The sequence below is a fragment of the Corythoichthys intestinalis genome, chromosome 16, assembly GCF_030265065.1.
Source record: "Corythoichthys intestinalis isolate RoL2023-P3 chromosome 16, ASM3026506v1, whole genome shotgun sequence".
Classification (NCBI taxonomy): domain Eukaryota; kingdom Metazoa; phylum Chordata; class Actinopteri; order Syngnathiformes; family Syngnathidae; genus Corythoichthys; species Corythoichthys intestinalis.
Window position 1 is genome coordinate 13,247,296 of NC_080410.1, and position 17,498 is coordinate 13,264,793.

The following is a 17,498-nucleotide window of genomic DNA, read 5'->3' on the forward strand; positions in this document are numbered from 1 at the left end:
AATAGCGATCAGCAAAGCAAATATCTCGGCAGCTGTCTTTGAGATCTCCCGTGCTTAAATGCAGTGTTGATGAGCCTGCATCGGCTGCAGGTGCGACATCGGGAACGCCCCCACAATCAGCTCTGCAACAAAACACAATCTAACCAGCAGCAGAACGTAACAGTACCCCCCCCCCCCTCAAAGGGAGCCCCCTATCGACCCACCTGGCTTCCCGGGACAGCGCGTGTGAAAGTCGCGGATGACAGAGGGATCCAGGAGCGAGGGACCCATTGGCGTTCCTCAGGACCGTAGCCCTCCCAGTCGACCAGATATTGAACTCCCCTGCCCCTCCTCCTGGAGTCTAAAATGGACCTCACAGTGTAAACAGGGTCACCATCGAGCAGACGCAGAGGAGGTGGTTCCGGAAGGCAAAGCGGGCTGGAAGAGACAGGCTTCAGCAGTGAGACGTGGAAAACAGGATGAATCCTGAGGGATGGAGGCAGCATGAGCCTCAAGGCCACCGGGTTGACGACTTTATCAACTTTATACGGTCCGATAAAGCGGGGACCCAGCTTCTTCAAGACCCCAGCAATGTTCAAGTCCTTGGTTGAAAGCCAGACCTCCTGGCCTGGCTGATACTGGGGGGGCGGTCTTCAGTGACAATCAGCCAACTGCTGGTTCCGCTCTGCCGTCCTTGAAAGCGCTGCACGAGCATCCCTCCAAACTTTATGGGCTTGTCGCAGGTGGTGCTGCACCGAGGGTATGGAGACGCTCGACTCCTGGGTAGGGAACACAGGGGGCTGGTATCCGTAAGCGGTCTTGAAAGGCGACATACCTGTGGCAGTGCTGACGAGCGTGTTGTGCGCGTACTCCACCCAAGGGATATGGGTGGATCAGGAAGACGGGTGCTGGTGGCAGACGCACCGATGAGCAGCGGCGAGGTCTTGGTTTGCCCGCTCAGTCTGGTCGTTAGTTTGAGGGTGGTACCCTGATGACAAGCTTGCCGTAGCCCCAATTGCTTTGCAGAAGGCCTTCCATACTCCCGAGACAAACTGAGGACCCCTGTCGGACACCAAGTCAGTAGGAAAGCCATGGATTCGAAAAACGTGGCTCACGAGTATGTTCAGTGTCTGTCGTGAAGCAGGCAGGCAGAGGAATAAAGTGGGCCATCTTTGAGAACCTGTCAACGGCTGTCAGCACCGCCGTCTTTCCCTGGGACACAGGAAGCCCAGAGACGAAATCCAAGGCGAGGTGAGACCACAGACGGGATGGAATTGGTAGTGGTCGCAGGAGGCCGGAGGGAGCACGGTGGGATGACTTGTTGCGGGCACAGACTGAGCAGGTGAGAACAAACGCCCGGATGTCTTCGTTCATCCCAGGCCACCCAAAACTTCTGGGAAATCAGGAACTGTGTCCGGGAGACCCCCGGGTGACAGGCCACTCTGGAGGCGTGTCCCCATTGTAGTACCTCCAGCTTGAGTTCTTGAGACACAAACAGTCTGTTCTTGGGGCACCCAGCTGGTATGTTCCCATCTTGCAACGAGTTGGCGACTTTCCTCTCCACCTCCCACTGAAGAGCACCCAAAAGACGGACCGCTGGCACAATGGGCTCTGGAACAGACTCGTGGTGGACCGGACTGAAGACCCTGGACAAGGCGTCTGGCTTAGTGTTTCGAGACCCAGGACGGCGATGGTGAAGTTGAAACGGGTGAGAAACAGGACCCAGCGGGCTTGCGGGAATTCAGGCGTTGGGCTGCCCTGATGTACGCCAGGTTCTTGTGGTCCGTGAAGATCTCGAATGGCACCGGCGTTCCTTCCAGCCAATGCCTTCATGCCTGTTACCAACGTCATAGTTTCGTTTAGCAGGAGTGAGGCGACGCGAGAAGAAGGCACAGGGGTGAACCCTCTGGTCGACTGGGGAACGCTGAGACAGAACCGCCCCCACTCCCGAATCCGAGGCATCCACCTCTACGACAAACAGCAAATCGGAGTTAGGGTGAGTTAGGACAGGAGCACAAGTAAAAGAACGTTTAAGTGCTGTAAAAGCAGCCTCAGCCTCTGGGGTCCATCGAAACGGCACTTTTATGGATGTAAGCCTTGTCAAAGGTTCGGCCTTTATGACTGTAGTTGCGGATAAAGCGCCTATAGAAGTTGGCAAACCCAAGAAACCTTTGCAAGTGCTTCCTTGATGTCGGAGAAGGCCACTCGACCACAGCCTGTATTTTAGCTGGAGCCGCCTTTAACTGGCCCTTCTCCACAACGAACCCCAGAAACTGGACCGACTGTGCATGGAACTTGCATTTCTCGGCTTTCACGTACAACCGGTTCTCAAACAGCCTTTCTAAGACCAGCCGAACATGCTACTTGTGCTTGTCAAGGTTTCTGGAAAAAACAAGAATATCGTCTAGATAAACAAAACAAAACCGGCCGATCATTTCCCTGAGCACGTCATTAACCAAATTTTGAAAAACCGCTGGCACATTAGGGAGTCCGAACGGCATGACTAAATACTCGAAATGGCCAATGGATGTATTAAACGCCATCTTCCACTCATCCCCCTCCCTAATCCTCACCAAATGGTAAGCGTTGCGCAAGTCTAGAGTGGTAAAAACGGACACTGATTGCAACGGCGTGAACGCTGAGTCCAGGAGAGGTAGGGGGTACTTGTTCTTGACGGTTATGTTGTTCAGGCCCCGGTAATCAACGCACGGGCGGAGGGACTTATCTTTCTTATCGGTAAAGAAAAAACCTGACCCGACTGGGGATTTGGACGGTCGGATGAGCCCGGCTGCAAGGGACGACGTTATGTATTCGTTCAGGGCCTCCTGCTCAGGTTTCAACACCTGATACAACCTGGAGGAGGGCAATTTAGAATTCAGAATCAAATCAATGGAACAGTCATAGGGGCGATGTGGTGGAAGCGACATGGCTAGGTCCTTGCTAAAGACCAGCTTGAGGTCGTGGTATTCATTGGGCACCAATGACAAGTCTACCGGTTTCGGTTCACGCGGCACAGACGCTCCCGGGGAATATGAGGCCGCGTGCAAGCAATGCGAGTGGCAATGAACACTCCAGTTGTTTATCCTAGGAACCTCCCAGTCAATGTCTGGGTTGTGCTGCTTCAGCCATGTTAAACCAAGAACAACTGGAGCCAACTTTGTTGGCATGACAAAAAACGGTCGACGCTCAGCGTGGTTACCAGACACCGACAATGTTAAAATCTCTTATGGTGGAAATCAAGTCTCCGTTAAGGTCCCGCACTTCCCGGGACTCCTTCAATTCAGTTAAGGAACCGCCAAGCGAGTCAATGACAGAATAGTCCACAAAGCAGTCATCAGCTCCTGAATCGAAACAGTTACCTTACAGCTGCGTTTTTTTCCCTGTAATGATCCTGGACAGTTGTAGTCTTGTGTTCTTTAGCTGTTTAGCAGACTTTGTGGCCGTGTGTTGGTACTCAAATTGTCCTGGCGGAGTACCACTAGAGGGGAACTGCATCGCTGCGTGGCCACTATCCGAAGTCGGTACCTGGGCGAAAAGGCCACTGCAGCCCGAACGGGGGTTCGCTGGGCAGGAAGCGACATGATGGCCGGGTTCACCGCAGTACAGGCAGAGCCGCGATGCCATGCGTCGGTTGCACTCCCTTGCAGTGAGTCTCTTCCCTCCGAGCTGCATGGGCTCCTCGCTGGTCGTGGACTGCCATTCAGGGTCAGACGAGGGAAGAGAAGCCGGATGGGAGAACCCCATGCGCGCCGCTGGGGCAGCCATCCCGATAGAGGCAGACGGACATCCGGGCATTTAATGACGTCACCAGCCACAATAAAGCATCGCCATATTGACAATGGGGTAAAAGACCAATCACTTATAATAGAAACGCATTGAACTTTCGTCTTATTTGCAGTCTTTTTTTCCGTCGGAATGGCTAAAAGTTGCTATGTTGCGGGTTGTCACACAAGGAAGAGTTCGGAGCCGTATTTGAAGTTCTTCATTCTTCCACGTGAGAAAAAAAGGAGTAACAAATGGCTGAGCGCAATTAATCGAAGAACAGTAAAAGACGACGGTTCCGTGGACTATTTTCGCCTGTGGGAACCTAAATCCAAGCACATTTATGTTTGCAGCCGACATTTTATTACTGGTGAGTTTAATCGATTATATTTTGCCCCAATTAGCTGCTACGATTCAATAGACTAGACAGTGGTTATTTCTACCTTAACCGGCAACTCACAAAGCGTTTTTTTTTCTTTTGCCGTGAACTGCTCTGATTAGTCAATCGGTAAATTGTTGGCCTGGTGGTGACGTGCTGACGGCTAAATGAAGCTTGGAGGCGAATTACCGGTAACGGCAGAAAAAATCACTTCGTATATACTACCAATTTTCTCAGTTCCACACAGCACATATTCCACGTAAATGATAAAGGTCAACTTACTGGGTGACTTTATGAGGTAGTTGTAGATGTTTCCGAACTCCACTGCAGGCCATTCCTTTGTTTATCCAGCTATGAGCTGCGACTTTGTATCGACAGTAGAGCTGTCCCGACTAGTCGACATTGTCGACGTCATCGATGACGTCAATGCGTCGACGGGCAAAACATACCGTCGACGGGTAATGACGGGTTAAAAAAAATTACATGCGGATAAAGTTTAGAATGGCAGGTGCTCGCGATACAAGCGGTTGTTACTGGCACCCCCACGGGGGCCGCTGTTATTTCAATGTGACCGGCGTTGTCAGATTGAGCCAAGAGGAAGACAGTGGGCGAGCGAGAGAGAGAGAGGGAGCGAGATCGGCGAGTTGGAAAAGTGAGCGGGTAGCACCGAGTTGAGTGACTTCATCCCACGAGTGGAGGGTGGCTTGACCGCAGTTTCATACCCCACGTTTTTGTTTTGGTCAATAAAAGTATCCATAAAGAGCCATCCGACGCCTCTCGGTGTTTTTATGCACGCCGCCGCCTTCCTGAGGAGGAAATGGGACGAACCCAAACGAACCGACGACAACGAGCCAAGTGAATCGCCGGTGAGGAGTTGAAAACACCGCCAAAATCCAAAAAGGGCAGAGATGGTAATACGTGAAAGCGGCATAAAGCCAAAAAAGTGGACCAGAATAGCCAGAGCCTGGAATTTTATCAAGGAAAATATGGAGGGTGCCACTGTGTGTACTCTTTGCTAAGCTGAGCTCGCATACCACGGTAGCACGTCGGCTATAAACGAACACTTGAAGCGCCGTCACCCAAGTATAATTTTCGAAGACAACAAGAAACAGCAAGCTAGCGGATTGTAAGTCCATACAACTCTCTAACAATTTTTTAAATGGAAGTTGCCTTTATGTGCGTCGTATCAACGCGCATTTTTATTTAATAAAATAATTAATATAATCATAAATTTTTAAAATTATTATTAAATTTATTAGGACCATGGGAGCTCCCACTTAGGGAAAATATATACATATATCCTGTATATACATAATATAATAAAAAACATATTTGGAAACACCACTGGCCTGCTTACTGTAATCCATGACTGCACTAATGTTAGTTATTTAATATTATAAAGTTTTACATATAGTAGTATACTATAAAATTAATACTATATACTTTAATTTTTGTTACTGTGGGTATGTGTGCCTTTCATTCAAAATAATTGTGGTAATATTTCAGTGTGCCCTCTGCGTTATCTTCAGGTTAAAACAAACAAAAGTTGAAACAGTTTTTCCCCTCCCCAAAAAATGCGGAATGCACACCGGAAAGAGCATCTGAACTCACACAAAGTATCCTGAAAATGATTGTCCGGGACATTGCAATTCATTTTAACATTTAGAACAATATAGACAATGACATACCGCAAAAAGAGTAAGAATTGTTTTGACTCCTGTTAAAAAGGTGAAGTCACAGTGTTTCCGTTTACATTTTTTTGCAGCAGTTAATGCCAGCAGCATTTGACCTCATTGTTTGTGATTTATTATTGATATTTATGTTATTTATTTATATGTTAATAAAGAATTTAGGTGTTCCAAAATGTTTTTTGTGAATTAATAAGCTTTAAACAAATATTTCATTATTAAATTAGTAAAAAAAAAAAAAAAAAAATTTTAAATTATTAGATTAGTCGACTAATCGTAAAAATAGTCGGCTGACTAATCGGGAGGAAATTAGTCGTTTGGGACAGCCCTAATCGACAGCTTTGTACGCCAATAAACGCTCATTTTAAATTGCATCGCCTCCTCCCGTCTGTCAGCAGTGACTCGTGATAATAGTAAGCCACGTTTAAGACGTTTTTAGGAAAAAAGACGCAAAACACACCTGAAATATATGAATTTCAGACGTCTGTCTATGGAATGTTAAGCTGTGCATACCCCCTTCACAAAATGGCAACACGTTGCTAAGCGAGGTGACGTCTTCGTGACATCATGCCGACTTCCTCCATGTCTGTACTTGTTGACCGGCCGCGCCACTCCATGCCTCTCTCACGCTCCCGCTCTCTAAGTCGATTGTCAAAACGGACCGAAAGTCCAATAAGGTCCTCCAAATCCACTGCTTCATCGCGGGCGGCCAGTTCGTCTTGCACCAGTGGATTTAGCCCCCTTCGGAATACACAGCCTAAAGCCGCGTCATCAAAGCCGCTCTCTGCTGCGAGAGTGCGGAAAGAGGCCGAATAGTCCGCGACAGAAAGTTTTCCCCGACTTAGGTCTAGCAGGCGACTGCCAGCCTCTTTACCGCGAATGGGGTGATCAAAAACCCTCCTCATTTCCTGGACAAAACCAGGAAACGTGTTACGAATCTCGGGGTACTGATTGCTGATCGACTCTGGATCTATCAGAGATGTACGTGTGGGGTTGTTGGTCAAAAATTAGTGAACACTGATGCAAAAACTGCCCGCACAAACCAGGTTCCCCACCGTAGCGTGGCGGGTGAGGAATGTTTGGCTCACGCAACGGAGTGGAAGCCGGGGCAGACGGCGCGGCAAGAGGCACGTGCGCTGACGCCGCAGTCGCAGATGAAGCGGGGTGGTAAGCGCAAACCCGGTCCACATGCGCCTCAAGAGAGCACATATTAACTGTAAGAGCGTTTATCGCCGACATGATCTCTTTTAGAACACAATCGTGCGGGTCAGCATGCTGTCCTGACTCCCTGTCTGCAGGGTCCATTATTATGGCCGAGATATTCTGTCAGGTCCGCAAATGTGGAAGCAAGGTTGGACCATGCAGCAAACAACAAGCGGAGATGGCGTACAAAGGTTTATTAATCCCAACGAAAAACAACACGCGATCGCGGAAAGGTAGAAAAAACAAAAAGGGTCTGTGACGGTAGGTCGACGGGGCTCAAATACAAACTCGAGGGTAAACTAAGACAATAGACACGGAGCCGAAAAGGGCAAAAAATGCAATACTCGAATACCTGCACAAGGCAGAGATTAAAAAGGAGGCAGCAGACGAACAAAAATCCTAGGCAGCGGATACGTAATATAAAGACTAGAGACTATAGTGCGAGATGTCAAATAGCGATCAGCAAAGCAAATATCTCGGCAGCTGTCTTTGAGATCTCCCGTGCTTAAATGCAGTGTTGATGAGCCTGCATCGGCTGCAGGTGCGACGTCTGGAACGCCCCCACAATCAGCTCTGCCACAAAACACAATCTAACCAGCAGCAGAACGTGACAGCCTTAGAGTTAACTGAGACACTATTATGGTGGAAGATTTTGGTAGCAACTTGTTGGTTTTGAGACACTCTTATGGTGGAAGATTTTGATGGCAACTTGTCAGTTCCTTTTTATTTATTCATTTTTTTTAGACATCGGCACCTTTTTAAAACGATATCTCGATTTTTGGCAGAAGCCTATCGATAACTTTTTGGGATACAAAGTATCACGATATATCATCAATTCGATATTTTGTCACACCCCTTCTCTTGTGTGTGTTCGTTCCTTATGGACGACGAAACGGCTCGACCAATTTTCTCGAAAATTTACATATTTGTACTATAAGCATCTGGGAGTGTTCTTAGATGCGTTTGATCACTGTAGGCCTCCATTTAGTGTGAAAAATTAATTCGAAACTAGCATAGAAAATCTCTGATTGTAGAGGCGACAGCGCCGTCTTTTGGGCAAAAGATTGCAATGTCGCAGTTAGCTTTCTAACTTTACGGTTGAAGGGTTAAAGTTTTTTAGGGACCGTTTACTCGACAATGTAACCAAGCGCACCAGATCGATTGTTCTATATATCCGCTACAAACTTATTCTACATATCAATCTGCAAAATATCCAATCAAGACATTTTTGATGGGAGGAACCTTCAAAAAATATACAGCAGCTTATTGGACGATGGCTATTCTCGTCACACTCGCAAAAACATTGTTTCCAGTCCAAAAAAAAGCTTTTAGTAACGTTCTTTGCTCCTCTAATAATGAGGAAATTAAGTTTATTTCAGACAAAACTTGGCAAATTGACCCATCTACAAAAATGCTCTGTATTCTGCCAAAGTGTTCTAGTAGATAGTTGCTTCCTGGTTGTGTTTGCAGCTCCTGCCACATTCCCCTGATTGGCTCGCCATCAGAAGGCAACTAATTCACATTGAGACGCAGTATGACAAACATGGTTTCCTATAATGAAAAGCTTTTCATGGGTTTCCTATAAAGAAAAGCTTTTAATGGCGTACTATCCTCTTTTTTATTTTTTTATAACGAAATTAAGTGTATTTCCGACAAAACTTCAGAAATTTATTTATCTACAAGAAATGCGTTACACTCTGACATTGTATTCAACCAGATAGTTGCTTCCTGTTCACATCTGCATCTCCCGACTCTTGCTCATGGTGGGCACGGACATCAGATGTGGTTGAACAGTTTAGGTTTGCAAGACTGAACTGACATGGAGCCATAATTTTTATTTTATTTTATGGGGGGGATCAAACCTCCTTAAACCACTCAAAATGCAAAGAAAACTGCTTTTGGCACAGTTATACCTATAACATATACGGACAAAAAAATGGTTTTACACATGCATTCGGCTATTGCATTACACATACACAAGGCATACATGACAAACTGATTTCCATTCAAAATTGTATTTTCTCCAATGATTTGCAAAGTAACAGGTAACAAAAATACCAGTTATGCCAACCTCCATCTCCTGAATTTTATTTTACCTCATTTCCTCGCATCTAAATGCAAAACCTCAATTTTACCTATTCAAGAACATAGGTTGCACATTAAAATTGAAGATAATGTAAACATTTACTTATTTTTTTAGATAATAAAGATATAAGTAACATACATTAAAAAATAAGTACGAATGACTTATATTCACAGTGAAATGGAATACTCAGTCCTTTAGTCCAAAGTGCACATTAACATGGAAGATGTTCTGAACCTCGCCATCAGAGCAAATGAAATAAGCCTCTTCAAATCTCTTAAATCTCCGATCAATATTCTGTTACATTGCCCTTTTTATCGCATTAATTCAACAAGCTTGTTTTTTTTTTTTTTGCTGTTCTAGAAAGCATTTGCATTTCAACCAATTAGAGCTAACTATCAATAGAATAGACAACCGAGTCCAGATGTTTGATGCGCGCATGCGCACATCAACACTCAGGAGAAGACTCACTGAGTCGTCAGACTCCGTGTCAAGTAACACGGGCAGGCACTTCCGCTCATTAATATTCATGACGTTAGCAACTGTTGCTAAGGGGTGACACGCTTCCGTTTGTCCCCAATAGTAAATGAATAGAAATAGTGTACGAAGGAGATGTTTACAGAGCTATACCTACCAATTCTGTCCGACAATGGTAAAGATGTGGAAGAACATACAAATGTTCAGTTGAAGAGATGGCTTGAATGTCGAGGGCTGAAAAAGATGGAAAAAAGAAACGAGTCGACCTAAACTTAGCCTTAGCTTTTTTTTTTTCCCAACACCTTTTTCTTACACCACTGACAATGACATTCTCCTGTTTCAACAATATCCTTTACCACCATATGCCCCGTTTTTCTTGAAGTCTCTGGTTGTCTTACGTCTCTGACCGTTCTTTTGGGCAATTTACATTGCTATTTTTGTGTAGCGATCGCAAATGCTACTCGTTGACAGCCAATGAACACTTTTTTTTTCATTAATAACAAATCTTAATTCCATAATTTATTTACACTTCGACCTTACTAAAGTTTTTTTTTTTTTTTTGTCAACAACAGAAAAGGTAACAATGGCACTCAGATACCATTTTAATTTTTTCAGGTCATTCATTGTCAGACAGAAGCAGCGCGGCAAAATGCCACGCTAAAAAAATAAGTAAAAAAATATTAAAATGGCTTACCTCTTCATCCTCTGAAGGGCCATGCCCCAACAAAATGTGTACTGCATATGAAATGTGAATGGCTTCACCTTGCTGGCGTTAAAGGTCCACGCAAGTGATCCATTCTTCACATTTTTCCTCAGAGTTTTTGGTTTCGGGAAACGTATAAATAAAACATCATTCGTATTTCGTAATGTCTAGAGTCGTTTCTACAAGTTGCATAGTAGCAGTGCTTGATCGGCATCTTCGTTTTTGAAAGATTACTGGCGAAAACTAGCAGAAATATAATGGTTCGTATGGGAGGGCATGTCTATAATGTCCCACTTTTGCTTTACGATGCGACGTCACGGTCTAAAATAAAGCATTTGTGCAGTACGCTATTGCAGGAAAAGAGAGAGGTGAGGCAGAACGGCAGTGGAAAATGATTTAATTCAGGCAGACAAAAAGACAAAGTACCAACCAATACTGTGGAGATTAAAAAAAACACAGAAGCAAACAAAACTCAGGTTGCTAAGAAAAGGCTGGGTATCAAAACTTATTTACGGGAACACGAGGGCTTGGACGGCGAAAACTGACCAGAACAAATGCTGACGCGCACATGGACAATGACGCAACAAGGAATGAACAGGAACTTGGAGTTTATATACACACAGACAAGGGGAACGAGGAACAGGTGGGTGACACAGGAGGATGCTGGTTGGAGGATACACTAGGAGCAGGTACAACAGGTGAAATCAATGGGGAATCACAGGGACACACTAGGAGGGAACAACATAAAACCTAACACTCAGATAAACTGCTGCAGCTTGGAGAGCATGTGGACTAAATAAATAAAAATATATCCGTGGAAACGGATTACGCTACACAGGCACTTTATTATGCTTGTTCTTCACATTTGTTTATGCAAAGCTGATGTTGGTAGATTGTTTTCTTCTTGGAGTTGAGATGCGTGTGTGCTGTGGCCGCCTGGCAGTTATTTTTTTAATATGGGGTTTTGACAGTTGCCATCATATTTTCCGGATCAAAGCAACGTTCCAGCCCCCAATATTTTACCGGAACGATGTTTAAGCCCAGTTTCACACCTGCATTTATCATGGAATTGTCATGATTAAATAGTGGGAATATTAGTGAATATCAGCCTTAAAGTCAAGAGGTTCAGGTTAAGACACGCCTCAATGGGATATTGCCTCTTGTTAAGAAATTTCAGGATACAGTAGGCAAAAATACAGTATGGCTTGTACTCGCAGCTCCCAGAGTTTTCTGAATGTAACGTACTTATAGCTGCTCTGCCATTGGCTATTGCCTCGCATTCCTGGCATCCAATTGCCTAAGAGACACCTCTACTGTATGTGTATGTATGTATCCCAGCATCCTCTTCATTCGCCCCTCGTGATCCAAAAGCTTTACATGAGTGTATTCAATTTTATTCTTTACTCAATTCTTGTTTTTTATTTTATTTTTTTTCCCATTATGCACAACTCTGATGTTTAATAATATAATTGTAACATGTATTTGTTATATGTTCTAAAGCACTTTTATGCATAAAAGATTTATGTCATAATTTGGGGGGCTTGGAACGGATTAGGGCGTTTACATGGAAAACGCGTCTGTACTTACAGAATTTTCAAGTTAAGGAACTACTTCCAGAACCAATTAATTTCGTATTAGAGGTACCACTGTACGTCCCACTGTACGTCCCTGGCGGCTGACTGGCAACCAATCCAGAGAGCAGCAAGGATAGGCTCTACCTCTCCCACCAGAAAATGCTGACTCAATGAATGACGGATGAATTAGTTTGTGATTCAATAAGAGGTTTGTGCCTTGACCATAAAAAGAAAACCACAAAGAAATCTGATTTTTGCTCAAATGTTGAAGTTTGTTAGAAAACAAACAGTAATACAATGTAAATACAATTAATAGCGCATTTTCAGTTAGTGTAACACAAGGGCGTAGGTTTGCATAGGGACGGTAGGGACATAACATTAGCAACTTTTCAAGTTGTCCCTACCAAATTTTAAGCAACTTTATATGCATGATATAATGAGTTCAGTTATATAGATAATTTAGATTGTCTTCCAATATGTTGTAAGGATAGAATTTACCCTACCATTATTAAGTAAACTATTTCAAATTTACATTTACCCCATTTCACTTGCTGAATGTGCTGGTCCATTCCCCCCCGCAAACGCACGTTTCATTGGCTGATGACTTGATCCACCCCCGACACACACACACTCACACTCACACAACCCCAACAGAAATGCATGTCAAAAAACATGCCGCCTCCTCCACCCCCTTCAAAGAGGAGGGATATTAGAAGTTAATTTCAGCCAGCAGCAGCCACTGTAAGTGTTTTAAAAAGATGCCAATGTTGTGGAGGTTGGGAACACACCACTAATTTTGCTACTGAAAGTCCGACCTGCATCAGATTTAGCAAAACATTAAACTGTGTGAACGTGTTAACTTGCAAAACTCGAGTAGGACGCTGCTGGAAACTATAGAACTAGAAAAACATGACCAAGAAGCTGCTTAGAGAGAGAGGGGTGCTGCATAACCTCATGTGTTAATCACAAAACACAACATACAGTACAAACAACATAATCAAAATTTTTTTTTTTTTTTTTTGGGTGGTGACTAGAGCTGTCCCGACTAGTCGACGTAGTCGACGTCATCGATGACGTAAATCCGTCGACGAGCACAACATGCCGTCGACGGTAAATGAAGGGTTAAAAAAATAGATGCGTGGAAAGTTAGAATGTCGGATGCTCTGTTTGCAAGCAGGGAAAGCGGCACAAAGCCAAAAAAAGCGCACCAGAGTGTCCAAAACATTGACTTATTTCAAAGAAACAAAGGAGAGTACACTCTTCTGTCCTGTCTCTTCAGTGCCAAGCTAAGCTGCACGTCGGCCGTGAATAAACACCTCAAGCGCCTTCACGGAGTTTGTAAGGTTTTTTTTTTTTCTCTTTCATTTTTTGTACACCAGAGGGTGCTGTCGCCTTACTAAATAATAATGTTTCATTGACAATTATTTTATGGTATAGAAAATTATATAAGGTTAAAAGGTCATAAATATATACAGTATATACAGTGATTGCACTCAAGGGAGAGATTGTCAATGATAAGGTAATAAGGTAAAGGCAATTCATATAGGCAATTCATTGATATATAAATAAGGTTTAAAAGGAAAAATGTGAAAAGTTTTTGTTAATTTCTAATTGTGTTGCTTGATTTGTGTGCGCCGTAGCTCTTACGGTGTGTTTACATCAAGGATGGAATAAAAGTTGTAAACCATCAGTTTAAGAGACCATCTTTTCAGTCGGGATGCTACACTAGTTAATTCTATCAGCATTTGAATTCATTGTTTATTTGTGATTTATTATTGTTATTTACGTGTTTATTTGTACTTTAATAAATGATTTGAGTGTTCCAATATGTTTTTTTTTATAATTGATAAGCGTCAATAAAAATTTCATTGCTAAATTAGTTAAAAAAATAATAATAATAAAAAAAATTAATTATTAGATTAGTCGACTAATCGTAAAAATAGTCGGCTGACTAATCAGGAGAAAATTAGTCGTTTGGGACAGCCCTAGTGGTGACGCGAGCTACCCACACTAGTGCCGCAATTGACAGGTCGATCGTGAGCGACGTAATGGGCACCCCTTTTTTTTTTGTGTTTTGTTTTTTGTTTGTTTTTTTTGTTATAACCTGTCCTGTTCAGCTGTTTGGCACAGAGAATGGAAGTCTAAGTGCCCGGATGGTCTGAACAGTTTTAATGTTTCACATTGAGAGTCTGACATACTCCCATTGTGATCATTCAACATACCTCGTTTATTATGACAAAGCAGTGAACAGGAAGGGGTTATGGGGGAACAGAAGAAAAGAAGCACAAAAGAAGAAAGAAAAGAAACACAAACTACAACAAGAAATACATTGAACGTCTACACTAACTACTAATATGTTGGTGCTATCATCAACTAGATGTATTTCCGTTTGACACCATGTGGGGGGCCTGTTGACCAGGGAAAAAGGGGGATGGGGTGGGGGAGTCTATAAGCTAAGTGATTGAAAGGGGTAGATGTACACAAATCAGCTCTGTGATCTAGAACCCAGTAATCGTGTGAATCCCTTGTGAGTGTAAGCCCGCTGGCGACCGACCCTACTGTAATGAGCACCCCTGATTTAGCATATCAATTAATTAGGTTCATATTTGTGAGAAATATAGCCCTGACACTGGTTCACCCAATCTGTTTGGTCTTATTAATGTCCCATTCCGGGCAAAAAGTGTACATGAAGGTTATGCTGTTATATTTTCCCGACCAATGTTGAGACCAAACCTACGCCCTTGGTGTAACAATATAGTGTAATACGTGCTACGTTGGACTAATGCACTACATTTTGGTATTCAGAGTTTGCCAGTGATGAAAATCCTGACAATGTATTTATAGGATGAAAAATGTGAAGAAAGCCTCCTTCAAATGGAAACATCTACATCAGTCCCGGGTCAAATGACCTCCTCTATGTGTATGAGCCCTTGTGAGTAGATACATATGTTCATGCAGCATTATCGCCACTGTCTTCTATGTGTATAAAAGCGCTTAGAAAGAGCTGCAGTAACCTGATCCCAAAGGGAGATTGAGCTCATGCCAGTGCGCCACCTTGAGCTTTGTGCTCTTCCACCTCCGGCTCAAGACGGCACTCCGGTTCACAGGGAGGAGGTGGGGACATGGGACACACACAGCAAATACACAGAGAAATATATTGTGAGGTAAAGTGGTGAACAAGAACAGTGGGAAAAACAAAAACGCTGTTGAGTCAGTGTTGTCGCGGATTACTTAAAAAAGTAATTTAAATACTGAATACTGATTACGCCTAAAAAAAGTAATCTAGTTACTTCACTGATTACTCTATTATCAAAGTAACTAAGTTACTTTAAAAGTATCTTATCAGTTACTCTTTACCAATTTTTCTCCTTTTGCTGCCTCAACATAAAAATAACAACAGAAAAATGTCATCGCATGCAATTGAATTTTTCATATATGTCTATATCTATGAGTTAGCGGGGGTTTAATTAGTCGATGGAGTTGATTTCAACCACCAGTGACTCGCGCTAGCTTAGCCACTCCGGAGCCCTGAAACTGAAAAATAACAGACAAAGTGTACGGAATTTGTTCAAATCACCTCCGACAACTAATTAAACCCCCGCTTAATCCAAGATTAAGCCTGATGTCAAAAATTCTTTGTTTCGAGTTTTGTTGTGTTGTGCAGTAATTCCAAGTGCTTCCTTGTTGAATTGGATGTCAAGTTTTTAGCGGTCGACAGTCTTTTTGAGCCAGCGCAAAGTTAGCAACGCACGGAGATATTTTTGTCATCTTTACTGAACAGAAATGTGAAGTAATGGCTGTATTTCCAGTGAACAAATGCAGCCGTTTGTGGTATATCTCCTGCCTTTCACTGTTAGCATTCTGACGAGGCAGCGAGGCTATGTTTTTGAACGGCGTGGCAGATAGCACTCAAACAGCCTGGTAATACAAGTGACCCTTTTTTTTTTTTTTTTTTTGTTCCCCGATGAGTAAACGTGAGATGTGATGTCACTCCCAAACTCAAGAGCAATATTTTCTATTCAAATGCTCTTAGTACATGAATGAAGAACACTGTAGTCAGTGTTCTTCATTATACATACATTATGAGGCAACAACAAAATAGTAAGGCACAGACACTAAGGAAACTAACTTTAATCAGATTACTGGTTTGGAAAAATTAACGTGTTAGATTGCTCATTATTGAAAGAAAGTAATCAGATTATAGTAACGCGTAACGTTACTGACAGCACTGGTTATAATATTGCATTACATCAATGTAGAGGAGATCGTGACAATCTAATAAGTCACTGTTTGGTTAAAAAAATTAAATAAATAAATACAATTAAAAACAGTGTTTGTTTTTTATTATTGAATGATTCCTTTCAGTAATGATGCTTATTTTATTTTTGCGCTTTTGATTTGAATAGAATGTCACTGCTTCATAATCTATAAAGAAAATACTTCTTTGTTGTTGTCGTTGGCTTCTTAATATGGTGCTAAATGTAATCAGCATGTTTCCCTCCTAAAACTGTTGGAGCATATTCTCATAGAAAATTTTAGGGATTTGTATTTTATGTATTTATCATTTACAGGATTGAATATCACATTTAGACAACGTTGTTGTAAAAGAAAACTACCAGTTCAGAATGTACATCTTGGCAACAGTTTACTGGGATCGGCTCCAGCACCCCAGCAATCCCTTATGAGGATAAGATGAAAGAATTAATGTCTAGGGGGGAAAAAAAATAAATAAATATCTCCTTCCCTCTACACAAACTGTATGAAAATTACCATGTTCATTCCGATCATGAATCGACCTTGACTCCTAATTCACTGTCTATCACTGATGGCGCTAGATATCTGAATAATTTTTGCAAATATTTGCTTTTTTGCCTGTCAGATGTGATGACATGTTTTATATTATTATTGGATTTTGTGTAGCATGATTGTATTGAACTTTGCATTAGCCCTTCCATTCATGAATTATTGATTTTTCATTTTTAAACACACTCATTTAACTCATTGGCTGCCATTCTCACCGCTTGATGTCCAATCAATTTTGACTGGGAAGGGTGGGTCAAAATGGATTGGACGTCAGGCGCCGTCATTGGCACTGACGGCCCATCCTCCTGCTAAAAATGGATTGGATGTCTATTGTTGTCAATGATGAGCAATGAGTTAATTTTGGGTTACTTCCTTGTAATTTTAGAGTTATTGCCTGCACGTTTTGGGGTATTCAGGGGTCACTTATTGTACATTCTGGATCATTTTCTGTTGATTTTAGAGCAGGGATGCCCAATACCGGTCCTCGAGAGCCCCTATCCAGCTTGTTTTCCATGTCTCCCTCCTCTAACACACCTGAATCAACTAATCAGGGTTGTTATCAGGCTGCTGCAGAGCTTGCTGATGAGCTGATCATTTGATTTAGGTGTGTTAAAGGAGGGAGACACGGAAAACAAGCTGGATAGGGGCTCTCGAGGACCGGGATTGGGCACCCCTGTTTTAGAGCATTTCTGGGTCACGTCTTGCTTGTGGATATTTTTTCCTATTGGAAATGAATGGGGCCATTGAAAATAAATCAGGATGTGTTTTGTCAAAATTTTGTGGAATGATACAATTTTGGCAAAAACTGTAGATATGCATTGATTTCCAGATTTTTTTAACGTGTAAA